The sequence below is a fragment of the Mauremys mutica genome, chromosome 1, assembly GCF_020497125.1.
Source record: "Mauremys mutica isolate MM-2020 ecotype Southern chromosome 1, ASM2049712v1, whole genome shotgun sequence".
NCBI lineage: Eukaryota > Metazoa > Chordata > Testudines > Geoemydidae > Mauremys > Mauremys mutica.
In genome coordinates this window covers 209714873-209727216 of record NC_059072.1, presented here as the reverse complement: position 1 = coordinate 209727216, position 12344 = coordinate 209714873, and the positions used below count along the sequence as shown (strand labels likewise).

The window sequence follows — 12344 nt, the reverse complement described above, 5'->3', positions numbered from 1 at the left end:
GCTTTTATTTTGGGTGTGTCATTTTTTTGCTCGGATTTGTGTTGATGTACTTTATTATTTCTTGGGTACTGGGTTTTATAATCCTTGCCAGCAGTGGTAGAATTGCTCATGCACCTTTGTGTCCCAGGCACAGTGAGGAATCACCTTGAGAGGAGGCATCAGGCCTCACAAAAAAGAACCCAGGACCCAATGCCTGTGAGGAGAGGGGAGAAGCCACTCCAAAGAGCAAGGACCAAGCAGGAGTTTTGAGCCACAGTTTGTGGGTGGGGCTACAGAAGTCAGTGGACCTTTGCCAAATACACCAGCTGAGAATCTGACCCTTTATCTATACACGGATCCAATGAATGATGGTATTTTCAATATAAATTTGCCTAATAAATCAGAATGAAAGGAAAGGAGCAGTTATACTCTTTGGGTAAGTAAGACACAGATTTACCATGTAAGATGGGGTTTATCATGGCAGATATGAGAGGAAATCATAGCAAGATCTAGGTTTCTTTAAAAAGTTCAGAAGCCATGGACATCCTAATAATAGATATGGAAGCTCATTCACATGTTTTGTTCAGCTAATTGAAAATGGAATTTTGTTCCTTGGTAACATTCTCACATTTTGAAAAAAAGAATACTTTCCAAATCAGAGCAAAAAGCCAAAGTTTCAAAATTTCCTGTGAGGTTAATATTCTGAAAAGTTTCTCTTCAGGACCATGAAAAATGCTTTGTTTCAATAATGTTGAAACATTATAATATAAAACATTAATAGGATATTTTAATATAAAATAAAAGTCAAAATTTAATTAATTAAAATGACAAAAAGCTAAAGCTGACATATTACCTTATCGAAACAAAATATTTCAGCATTACCAAAGCAAAATAAGAAATTCCAAATCATTGCAACTCTTTCCTATCAAAAACGTCTTTGAAATTGACACATTCCTGCAAAACATTTTGATTTCAATAAAACTGCATTTTCTGATGGAAAGCTGTTAATACAAAAAGTATTGACCAGCTCTAGTGTTTTGTGATAACAAAACTACAAGTCAAATCTTCAGCTGGTGCAAATCAGCACAGTTCCATTTACTTCAATGGGCCAGTTTACAGCAGCTGAGAATCTGGCTCTATATTTATAGGCTTATCCAATTCAAATTTCCATTTCAACTGTTTACATCTTAAAGAAAAGCTGCCCTATTTTCATTAAGCACAGCAGCCTCAAACTCCTTACCATGCATGAGCATTAACACATCTCTAAAAACAATTGCATTAATTAAAATGGCCAATTCTGATTTCCAGCAAAGGCAGCCACCTTGCTAAAATATATATGTCACTTGTAATGCCAGCATTATGAAAGCCCAATGTAAGAGACTATAAATCGGTTGAAGCATAATTCCTTGCATAAGATGCACACTGATCAAGTAGGTTGTTGATAAGCTGGAGAGGGTTCACAGAAGAGCCACGAGAATAATTACAGGATTAGAAAACATGCTGTATAGCGATAGATTGCAAGACCTCAATCGGTTTATCTTACTAAAGAGAAAGTTAAGGGCTAACTTGGCTACAGTCTATAAGTACCTACACAGGGAAGGAATATTTAATAATGGGCTCTTCAATCTAGCAGAAAAATGGTTGGAAATTGGAATTAGACAAATTCAGACTGGAAATAAGGTGTAAATTGTTAATGGTGAGAGTAATTAACCATTGGAACAACTTACCAAGGTTCATGGTGGATTCTCCATCAATGACAATTTTTAAGTCAAAATTGGCTGTTTTTCAAAAAGATGTTCTCTAGGAATTCTTTTGGGAAGTTTTATGGCTTGTGTTATATAGGAGGTCAGATTAGTCTCTTCTGGCCTTCAAAGTTATGAATCTAAGTATTCCATCAACAAGGGCTGGTGGGAAGTAGTGCCACCAGCTTTGATGTTGTGAAGATCATTTGAAGTTTTCTTTATGTAGATATTTTCTAAAAGAAAAGAGAGCCAATCAGAGTATCACAGGAGTGGAATCAGAGAATATTTTCATAGGAAGCATAAAAAAATCTCAGTTACGAAGGGGATTTAATAAGGAGAAATTATTTCTTCCATAACAACTGTAGATCCCAGGATCTCAGCTGTGCCTTCATTTTTAAAACTCAAAAAACAGGGACTTGTTGAGGTTGACAAGCCAGGATGACAATTAACATGGTAGGAAAAGAAAGATTCCAAACTCTGATAAACAGCTATAAGGTCCACCTGAGACTAGAAATCAAAGAGTGTGAAATAAGTCAAATAAAGCTAGCAATTTGCTCATGTACAAAAGACACAGGTCTTCATACACAACCAACACAATCTCTCCAAACGCAAGAGAACAGGCAGGAGAAACATCAGAAACAACAGGAAGCAAGCTGCAGCGCTCATTAATATACACAGCTCATAACAGTCTCACTCTCTAAGTCCTCAGTTACAGTTGCCACGCAATTAGTAATAAGTTCTAAAAGATAAAACCTGTTTTCCTTCAGCAATGTCAAGACCGGCAGGGGCCAGGGTAGACAGGAAGCAGGAAAAGCAGTGGCTGGTGCTGGGGAAGGGGACGCCAAATGTTATGAGCTCAGCACCCTCTATCTCTGGGACTTACATAGGCTGCAGTGGAGAGGTGATGGTTGTGAGGAGGATAGCCACTGTGCAGCTTCTGAGCAGCCCTGCTATAGCAGCTTTGTAACTTGGTGTGCAGGCATCGTTGCCCTCAGCTCACCTCTGCTTCAGTCAGATGCTCTGCTGCTGTCAGGATCCTCTACAGTGGATGTGGGGAGTGCAAACAGGATTTGCCCCTACAGGATAAATCCTTCTCTCAAGAGGAGGTCTGACCTCAGACCTCCTAACTCCCTGGAGGTCTCTGCACAAGCAAGAGAAGCTGCCAGTCTAGAACATGGATTTTCTTGTAGGTTTAGAGCACTTTTCTCACTTCCTCCCCAAATCTGAATCACTAGGAGTTTTCAACTTCTCTTCACAATGGAAGGAGCAGCAGTTATACTAGTGTAACCCTTCTGCCGGGCCGAAACGATAGCAGCAAGGGCTGGGTTCAATACATAGGGGTCCCTTCCCCACAACATAATGCAAAACCAATTCAAGCCCCCACCCAGTGACCTGGGAAAATCTTACACTCACCCCTGGGCGCCTCGAAGAGGCAATACTTCCCCTCTCGCAAGCACAGAGTCTTGGTGTAGCAGAAAAGGTTTAATTACATGACAAACAACAAGCATTAAATTGGGAAAATACCTCAGCTAGAGTTCATAGGTCAAACCGTGAGCAAAGACCCACTCCAGCAAATTGGGCCATGTCCTTCTCTCGGGGCCCTTGAGTCCAGCAACCCCCAAATCACCCACAGTCCCAAAAGTCCCACAATCCAAAAGTCTCTGTCCCGGGTCAGTGCAGCCCCAAAGCTCAAGAGTCTCTCTGCAGAGGTCCCCCTCCCCAGCCTGGGTAGAAAGGGGCACCTTACGTGGTTTCGGGGCCAACTGCCCTGCCTCTTCGTGGGGTTCTGCTTCCACTAGTCATCCCCGCAAACAGCTCAGCTCCGCTTGCTCTGTGGGCTGCTCCACTCTGCCAGCTGCTCTGGTCCACCAGCTGTCCTGTGAGCCACTCCAGCCGTCCTCGCGAGCTGCTTGGCTCCACTCACCCAGTGGCTGCACAAACTGCTCCACTCTGCTCTGCCAGCTGCTCTGCTCCACAGTATGGCTTCAGGCTCCCCCACTCATTAGCACAGTACTCAGTGCTCTCAGCTCAGCAAGTCCAGCTCTTCAGTGATTTCAGCTCTTAGTAGGGGAGCCCCAGTACCAGTGAATTCAGCTCAGTAACCTGCATTTAGATTCTTAAGGGAATCAAAAATTAACTCTGACATTCCACAGTGGAGAGAAGCACAGGTGGAACTGGTGCTTCTGGCTCACACAAGGAGCCTGCACCACCAAGTACAAATCTCTGTCCCCAGCGCCTCTCTCTCTTGACTGGGTTTTGGAACCCATGTCCCTTGTCTAGCAAGTGCTATTTAGTTGACAATGAAACCTTCTATCATAAGACAGTTTTGTAGTTCCTCATTTACTTAATCGGGATGACAACATTTTATTGCTCCTGCCCCAATAACAACAAAATTGGGGCTCCCATAGCTGTGAAAATAACCATCCCAGGCTGCTTTGCGGTATGCTAAGTGGGGTGGGAGTGCCCATGCAAATAACTGAAATGCTAATGCGAATATTTGAAACTTCTTTCCGCACTCCCCATAATCTACCACCAGATGTCAGGGTAGAGCTCATCCTGACTCTGCTTACATCAGGATTCAGTTGGTGGCAACCAGGGCTGGTGCAACCACCAGGTGAATTAGGCGGTCGCCTAGGGCGCCAAATGGTTGGGGGTGCCAAAAAGCGGAGGCACCAGAGAGCCAGAGCGTCAGCTTGCGGGAGCAGCGAGCCCCAGCCATGGAGGAGCCGGCGCAGTGGAGGGGGGGGCAGCAGCCCTGCAAAGGCAGTGGCGCTGCTAGCGGGGAGCAGCCGCACCCCCCCGCCCCTCCTGCCCAGGCTGTGGCCTGGCGCCCCCCCCAGGGGGCTCCTGCAGGCTGCAGCAGATGCATGTGGATGGCAGTCCCCGTGCGCCCCCCAGCTCCCCGCTTGCCACGCTCGGGCTCTGCGGCTCCCGTGTGAGCCGCCGCCACTGCCCCTCCCGGAGCTCCCCCCTCCCCTGCCTCAGCACTCTGCGGGGGAGGGGCTGTGCGCACAGCAGCCCAGCAGCGTGTTTTGTCTCCACATGGAGCCAGCGTCTGACCGGCCTGGGCCTGGTAAGGGGAGTCCCAGGGGGCAGGGGGAGGGTTGGATGGGTCGGGAGTTCTGGGGGTCCTGTCAGGGGGCGGGGAGTGGTTGGATGGGGTGTGGGAGTCTTGGGAGTCTGTCTGGAGGCGGGGGTGTGGATAAGGGTTGGTGGGGGTAGGGTAAGGGGGAACAGGTAGGGATAAGGTCCTAGGGGGGCAGTTAGGGTGGGGGGGTCTCAGGAGGGGGCAGTCAGGGGACAAGGAACAGGGAGGCTTAGGTAGGGGGTGGGGTTCTGGGGGGCAGTTAGGGGCAGGGGTCCCAGGAGGGAGGAGTTGGGAGTTATGAGGGGGGCAGTCAGGGGGTGGGAAGTGGAAGAGAGTGGATGGGGCAGGGCTCTCCCGCGTCCTCTTTTTTGATTGTTGAAATATGGTAACTCTAGGCAAGGGGGAAAGCCAGGGGGCACATGGGGGCTGGCACCCACATGCATCCACTGCAGCCTACAGGAGCCCCCAGGGGGGCGCTGGGCTGCAGCCTGGACAGAAAGGGCAGGGGGCACAGTTACTCCCCACTAGCAGCGCTGCCGCCTTTGCAGGGCTGCTGCCCCCCTGCACCGTGCCGGCTCCTCCATGGCTGGGGCTCGCCGCCGCTGCAAGCGGGATGCTCTGGCTCTCTGGTGCCTCCAGAAGGCGGCTCCTCCCTGCCGAGCTGCTGCAGCAGCCCAAGCCCGGCAAAGTCAGTGAGTGGACTCGAGTGGGGGCCACTGGGGTGGGGTGGGGAGGGCTCATGGGGGGGCTGTGCACCCTCCAGGGGAGTTCAGGGGGCAGGGAGGGGGAAATCTGATCTGGGGAGCAGCCCCTGGGCAGGCTGGCCCCTGGGGTCTATAAAGGCTCATTGGGATTTGCCCCTCAATGAACTGATGTGCAAGGGGGGCACAAGATGGAAGTTTCGCCTAGGGCGCAAAATATCCTTGCCCTGGTGGCAATTCATAACATTCAGGTTCCACTGCAACACCTGATGTCCTGCATGCTCTTCCAAACTTCGCACTGTTCCTGCTGTAACTTGCCTTGGTGTGTAGTGCACGAGAGAGGAGGGTCCTTCAATGCTGCCCAGAAGTACCTGTTTGGTTCAGATTGGAGCAGGCACCATGCCGTTCTTTATGAGGTGGGGTTTTGCTGTAAAGAACCTCAGAGGTAATCTTAGTAACTGCAGAGATAGTAGTAGACTATATTTTCTGGGCTTCTCTTCATTCCTGTTCTGTGCTGCATGTTCTGTGTTTTTATATCTGGGCTTATGAAATGAAGTCCTGTCTTCAATAACGGGCCTATGCTTGGTTCCACATCTGCTGTAGTAGTAGTAATAGTAGTATGAGACATGGCAACAGCTTGTGAATCAAATTTATTATCTCTTCAGAGTTATCTGCTCTCCTCTGCTTCATACAAGGAAAAAAAAGTCTCCTCAGGACTAATCCCGCCATCATGCTGAAAAATCTGGCCAGGGCCTCACAATGTTAGACCTGTACAAGTTGATGAAAACCTGGCACTGTTAACCAGGTGTGTCAGCCAACTGCTCTCTCCCCCATGATTGAACGTACCAGTGAAAACCAACTTCGACTGCTCTCCCCCAGGCCGTTCATCAGGACGGTTATCACCAACAAACAGTGACTGTGTTTCTGACGTCCAGATCCACTAACTGAAAAGAATGCATTTTTAAAGATTAATCAGATAGGCTCCCACTTGTGATGTGATTTGTATGGCCTGTTCAGATGATTACTCTTCCTGCCATCCAGGAAAGGGTGAGTAAATGGAATTACTTCATGTTTTAAAATTTCCAATGAAATGACTTCAGTGACCAGCCCTTCCAATGGAGGTCCAAACACCCCATTGATCAGAAGCGCTGAGCATTCAGTAGCTCCCAGTCACTTCAGTGAAAGCTAGTAAGTCTCTCGGTGCTTCTGAAAATTAGGTCACTTATTTAGTTATCTAAATATGGACTTAGGAGACTAATTTTGGGCATCTATCTTTGAAAAACTTGGTCTGTGTGTTCAACCACATCATTATTTTTCATTCAAGATGCCCCCTAGATCAAATAAAAAGAGAGACTAACTTCTCCTTCCCTCTTTTACTGTGTGTTTGCACACAGAACAATACAATAGACACTTCTAAAGTAGATGAAAGCACAGTGCCCGTAACTATTAATGGGGATTACTCAACCATGCCAAGCCAACTGCTTTTTCCAGTAGACTATTGCTTTTTTTAGTTCTTTCTACTGGGAAGCCCAACCTACCTACTGTTGTTTATTTTTTCTGGTGCTGGGCTCCAGAGTTGATGCAGGAGATTTCATCTGAAATCAGAGTCATTTTTGTATGTTAGGAAATTGTCCAGGCACTAAACGTGCTTAAATGTCATCTTCTTTTTCTCTGACTTTTCTTGTAAATTACATTATCCAAATCCAGATTTCCTCACAAGACAAAATTCCAAGCTAATATATTTCATTTGTCCACTTTTCTCAGATTTCCCATTTCATTCTGTTCAAGTTTGAAATTTGTTGTGAGAATGCATTTGAGCAACCTCAGAATGGTTCATCTTGTTCCTGGGGTTCTGAGAACTAACTGTTTTGCAGGGGGGAAAAAACAGAATTTTATTTATTGAATCCCTAATTCTCAAGCATTCAGTGTCAAATTGTCATTACCAGCCCAGCTTGACATTTTCTTTTGACATTTGAAGATTAAGTAAGTGATATTTAAATTAGACAGCACCAAGAGACACTAAACACCACCCAATCTGCCCCTTCTTAGGACTTGTCACCATAAGCAAAACCATGGCAACAGCGTTGGAAATATGGCATGGTATATACACATGTACAAGAGACTACAATTATTAGGTAATCTGTATTAAGCAAGAGACTCAAAATATTCTCAGTCAATATAAGAAGACTACTTCAAGTGAGCAACTGATTTAATGGGGCCCATGTGTAGTTGCTTAAGTATTATTATTATTATTTATTTGTATTAGGTTTCTATGTGTATGCGATGGATAAAATAGACATTTAACCATTATTCCTGGAACTATTTATGATTTTGTTTACTCTCACATTTTAACAGGGATACAATTACAGATGGCATATATTTGTTTAAAAAATTAAAAGGCAACAATTAAATCCAACCTCTTGAGGACTCTGACCCATAATACTCAGCTGCAGTCTTACTGGAAAAAAAACAAACAAAAAAAATCAACCCAAAGACATTTCACTCTACAACTGTTTCTGAGATTCACCCAAGTTTCATTTGCAAAAGCAACAGATTACTATTTATTTCTATTTATTCGTTTACATTTTTATCCTGCTGCCGGTGACTATGAATGCATTGCAGCAAACTGATTTGACTATACATTACCTGCATGAAAACATCTTTGCAGCTTTCTTTTAATGCAAAATTCCTATAATACATGACAAATAAGAGAAAATGTATGTCACACTTTAATTTTTGTAAAAGCACAGATTGTTTTTATTATAACCTAGATTTAACATCAAGTCTGAGCCAAACCTTGGGGGCTTATAATAAGACAACTACAGAGAGACCAGGGTGATCTGATATAGCTTAAACTATTTAGTAGCTTGCCGAAAATACAAATAGAAAGCATTGATAGCAGTATTGTCAAACTGTAAACTGTCTAGTGGAATGTGAGAATTATATAAAAAAAAAAACATGATCCATATTGAAATTCAATATATTTATTGAATTTGTCAGCAGAGGGCCAGGGGTTGTTGATTAAATCAAGAAGAGGCATGTAAACACAGACTATTGGAAATGGCATTCCATGCAGTGCCCTTTGGACAGGACAAGAAGTTGCAGGCTAAAAATAAAAACAAAACACCACCACCAAAACTTATGATATGTATCCACAATATTCTGAATATGCAAAATGTTACAGGAAACAAACATGAAAAAGTCAGTGAATCTATAAGGATAAACAAAGGCAGATTTGGTTTGTTATACTTTGAGATGTGTTAAAGGTAAAAGGTACCGATCTACAGACAGAAGAGCCTACACAGGTAATATTGTGTTATGGCAATGCCCTTACAAAACCTGTGGTGCCTGCAAATTGCAGCTCATTATCCTAATTCCCTATCAAAAACTCTCATAGTATGTAATATTATACATGACTGGATAAACATAAGTGCTAGGGCATGTTTGAAATATCCAACCTGGCAGGCTACCCACTAGTATTATTAAAGACAAGTAACAGGGGCCCTTAGTCAGGAAAGCATCCCTCCTCGAGAAACCATTTAAACATGTATTTAAGTTAAGCATATGCTTAAGTGCTTTAATCAACTGGGGCCAGATTAACAACACCCAGCTCCTATTTGCCCAATCACATACACGCTTCCTTCCTACAATAACCAGGAAAGGCGAGGAGTAAAAAATGCACTTAATTGTGCAGTTGACTTTGTCTCTTTAATGAGTCCATTCTTAACCATTCCCATCCTAAATAGAATAACCAACATGTGACTTGTACTGTGGCGAGATCATAAATAATAGACTCACAGCTATTTACGCCTGGCATATAGGTGTTTGATTTTGGGTTTGCAAGCCAATCAACCAGCACCAGATGGCTTTTTTAGAGGGAACTCCCAGAGCTGGGATGCAGGAACAAAGAGGGGTGAGAGAGACAGGTTCATTACTATTCCTTACTATTATTACTTCTCTATTAAGTCTCGTGTTGTAAAATGCAAGACAAATGAGACAGAAATAGCATATCGGACATTTCTAAGAAAACGAGTGGTGCAATACTAAATGCGCTAAGTAAGATGATGGTAACCATGTAAGAAAAAGAACATCAATACTATTACAATCTATATGTGATCGTACCTGATGGGAAATCAGGGTATTGGCTGTAGCACTATCAAAGGTTAGCTCTTTACTCATTTTAGCCACCTTAACTGCACAAGTGTCTAGTAAGGTGCACGTTGCACCATGTTTTAAGTAAAGATAGGCAAGGTGCCTGAACACCACATAGGAGTGTTATGCATCTTCTGTATACACTGAAGAGTCACCATCATGGTAATTCCACAGAGTTTTACTGCAGCACTCAGAAAATTTAGCTGTAGCCAAGGGAAAAATCAGGTGTAGGCAGATCATGAAATATTCCATTGCATTCTCCCTCCCTTGGAATGAATTAGGAATGTATACTGTTCCTGCTTTATACCTCTTACGGTCTATTTTAAAATATATTTTGGTCTTTCTTAAGATACATGCAACTGCCTATATCATGTTCTCTCACCCATCAGATTGTCAGAAACCCTGGCACAACAGGATAGGTAGTAAAACTGTGAAGATGAGGAACACATTCTATAAGTACCAAGGACAAGACGCAGGAAAGCAACCCATTAGTCTACAGATGAACTAGAGATCCCAGGAGCCAGGCATATTAGAATCGAGGAGTACAATGTACAAGAGCATCATCTGTGCATGGGCAGAAGAGTTTCATAAAATTGGGAAAATATTATTTCTATCATTTTGACAGATATTGATGTTTATTTTTAAGCATTTTTCTCTATTTTTATCCATTTCAATTTTCACAGTTGTGCAGAATTCTGAGAGGTTGGCCAGACAATAATTATTTAATGACAGCACCAACTGAGATTTAAAAAGTTAAAGCTTTATAACCATTAAAGCACCAATTGTCAACACCACATGTCAAAATATATAAGATAAATATCCTTGAATCAAACGCTAACAAAAATCCAGTCCTTCCAAGCCTATTCATAAGCAACAAGTGATGTGACAGGCAGTGCTGCTGGAAAAAGCTCTTTACTAGGCATGCTGAGTGGCCAATATCATATGCTCAGGTAATAGAGTTTGAGAGCAGGCAGTCAGGCCTCTGCACACCTGAGCCCTCCGGTTCCACACCACAGGAGATCCCTCCTGAGACCTGGCTCTCTTTCTCTAGTTCCATTCATCATAGAATTATAGAACTGGAAGGGACCTCAAGAGGTCATCTAGTCCCGTCCCCTGCACTTGTGGTAGGACTAAGTATAATCTAGGCCATCCCTGACAGCTGTTGATCTAACCTGCTCTTAAAACCCCCCAATGATAGAGATTTCACAACCTCTCTAGGCAATTTATTCCAGTGCTTAACCACCCTGACAGTTAGGAAGTTTTTCCTAATGTCCAGCCTAAACCTCCCTTGCTGCAATGTAAGCCCATTGCTTCTTGTCCTATCCTCAGAGGTTAAGGAGAACAATTTTTCACCCTCTTCCTTGTAACTACCTTTTATGTACTTGAAAACTGTTATCATGTCCCCTCTCAGTCTTCTCTTTTCCAGACTAAAGAAACCCAATTTTTTCAATCTTCCCTCATAGGTCATGTTTTCTAGACCTTTAATCATTTTTGTTGCTCTTCTCTGGATTTCCTCCAATTTGTTCACATCTTTCCTGAAATGTGGCACCCAGAACTGGACACAATACTCTAGTTGAGGCCTAATCAGCGTAGAGTAGAGCGGAATAATTACTTCTTGTGTCTTGCTCACAACACTCGTGCTACTACATCCTAGAATGATGTTTGCTTTTTTGCAACAGTGTTACACTGTTGACTCATATTTAGCTTGTAGTCCACTATGACCCCCAGATCCCTTTCTGCAGTACTCCTTCCTAGGCAGTCATTTCCCATTTTGTACGTGTGCAATTGATTGTTCCTCCCTAAGTGGAGTACTTTGCATTTGTCCTTATTGAATTTCATCCTATTTACTTCTGACCATTTCTCCAGTTTGTCCAGATGCTATAGGAAATATGAGTGCAGCTCCTCCCTGAGCAGATACAAATGCTGGACAAAAGGAAAACAAATCACAAGTCAGCAGTGGGTGGAGGTGACTGAATGAGCCAGGGCAGATTGGTTAGTTTTGTATAATGGCTGATACAGTGTTTAATCATCTTACCCTGGGGTCTCATTAATTAACAGATGCATTCCTTGTTTACAGAAACAATTAACTAAATGGGATTTTAAATAGCAGATTCAAGCATAACATCCTCTGTCTGTGTGTCAGCAATCACCTCTCAGTCACTGGATTATAAAGGAATACACTTTGTAATAAGGGGAGCTTCTGGAAGTAAAGGGGCACACAAACAGAAACTCCACAATAGTCAGTAATCAATAACACCCAGCAGCAGCTTCTTCCAAGAGTTTTTCAGAATAACTCTAGGGGTGTTTGCAAAGCCATTGCATGTGTTCTGTGATATATGGACTCATGCACACCCTAGAGCCTGATCATTGGAAATATCTCCTCCATCAGGCTTACAGCACAGATCTGCTATGCTGCAAGGGAGGCCTAGGAGCACTAGTCACAGCTTAATTGTGCCAAGACACCTAACACAATGAAGCTTTCTTTGGTTGCTCTTAAATAAATGAGAATAAGTGCTGACCTTTCAAGTAAGTTCTAGATTGCCTGGTGCAAACCAGGGGTTCGTTTGCACTTCTCACTGTAGCAGGCATAGAGAGCATAATAACGTTCAGTTGATGGTAGCACGTTGTTTTTACTTCCGGTGCCATGAGGATTTGAACATGGCAAAGGTTACCCTCTCTGCT

The 12344-nt window shown here is 43.6% G+C and overlaps 1 protein-coding gene across 3 annotated transcripts in view; it reads right to left on the bottom strand.

Moving 5' to 3' along the window:
• LOC123362237 (norrin cystine knot growth factor NDP) overlaps positions 1-8173 on the bottom strand; it is a 44458-nt gene extending 36285 nt beyond the window's left edge. For all 3 annotated transcript variants that reach the window (XM_045002650.1, XM_045002651.1, XM_045002648.1), the window contains exons 1-2: positions 8157-8173; positions 1707-1954 (exon numbers count right to left, since the gene is read on the bottom strand). The gene's annotated coding sequence lies outside the window, so the exon portion shown is untranslated. The remainder of the gene's footprint in view (positions 1-1706; positions 1955-8156) is intronic.
• Between the last annotated feature and the right edge of the window lie 4171 nt (positions 8174-12344).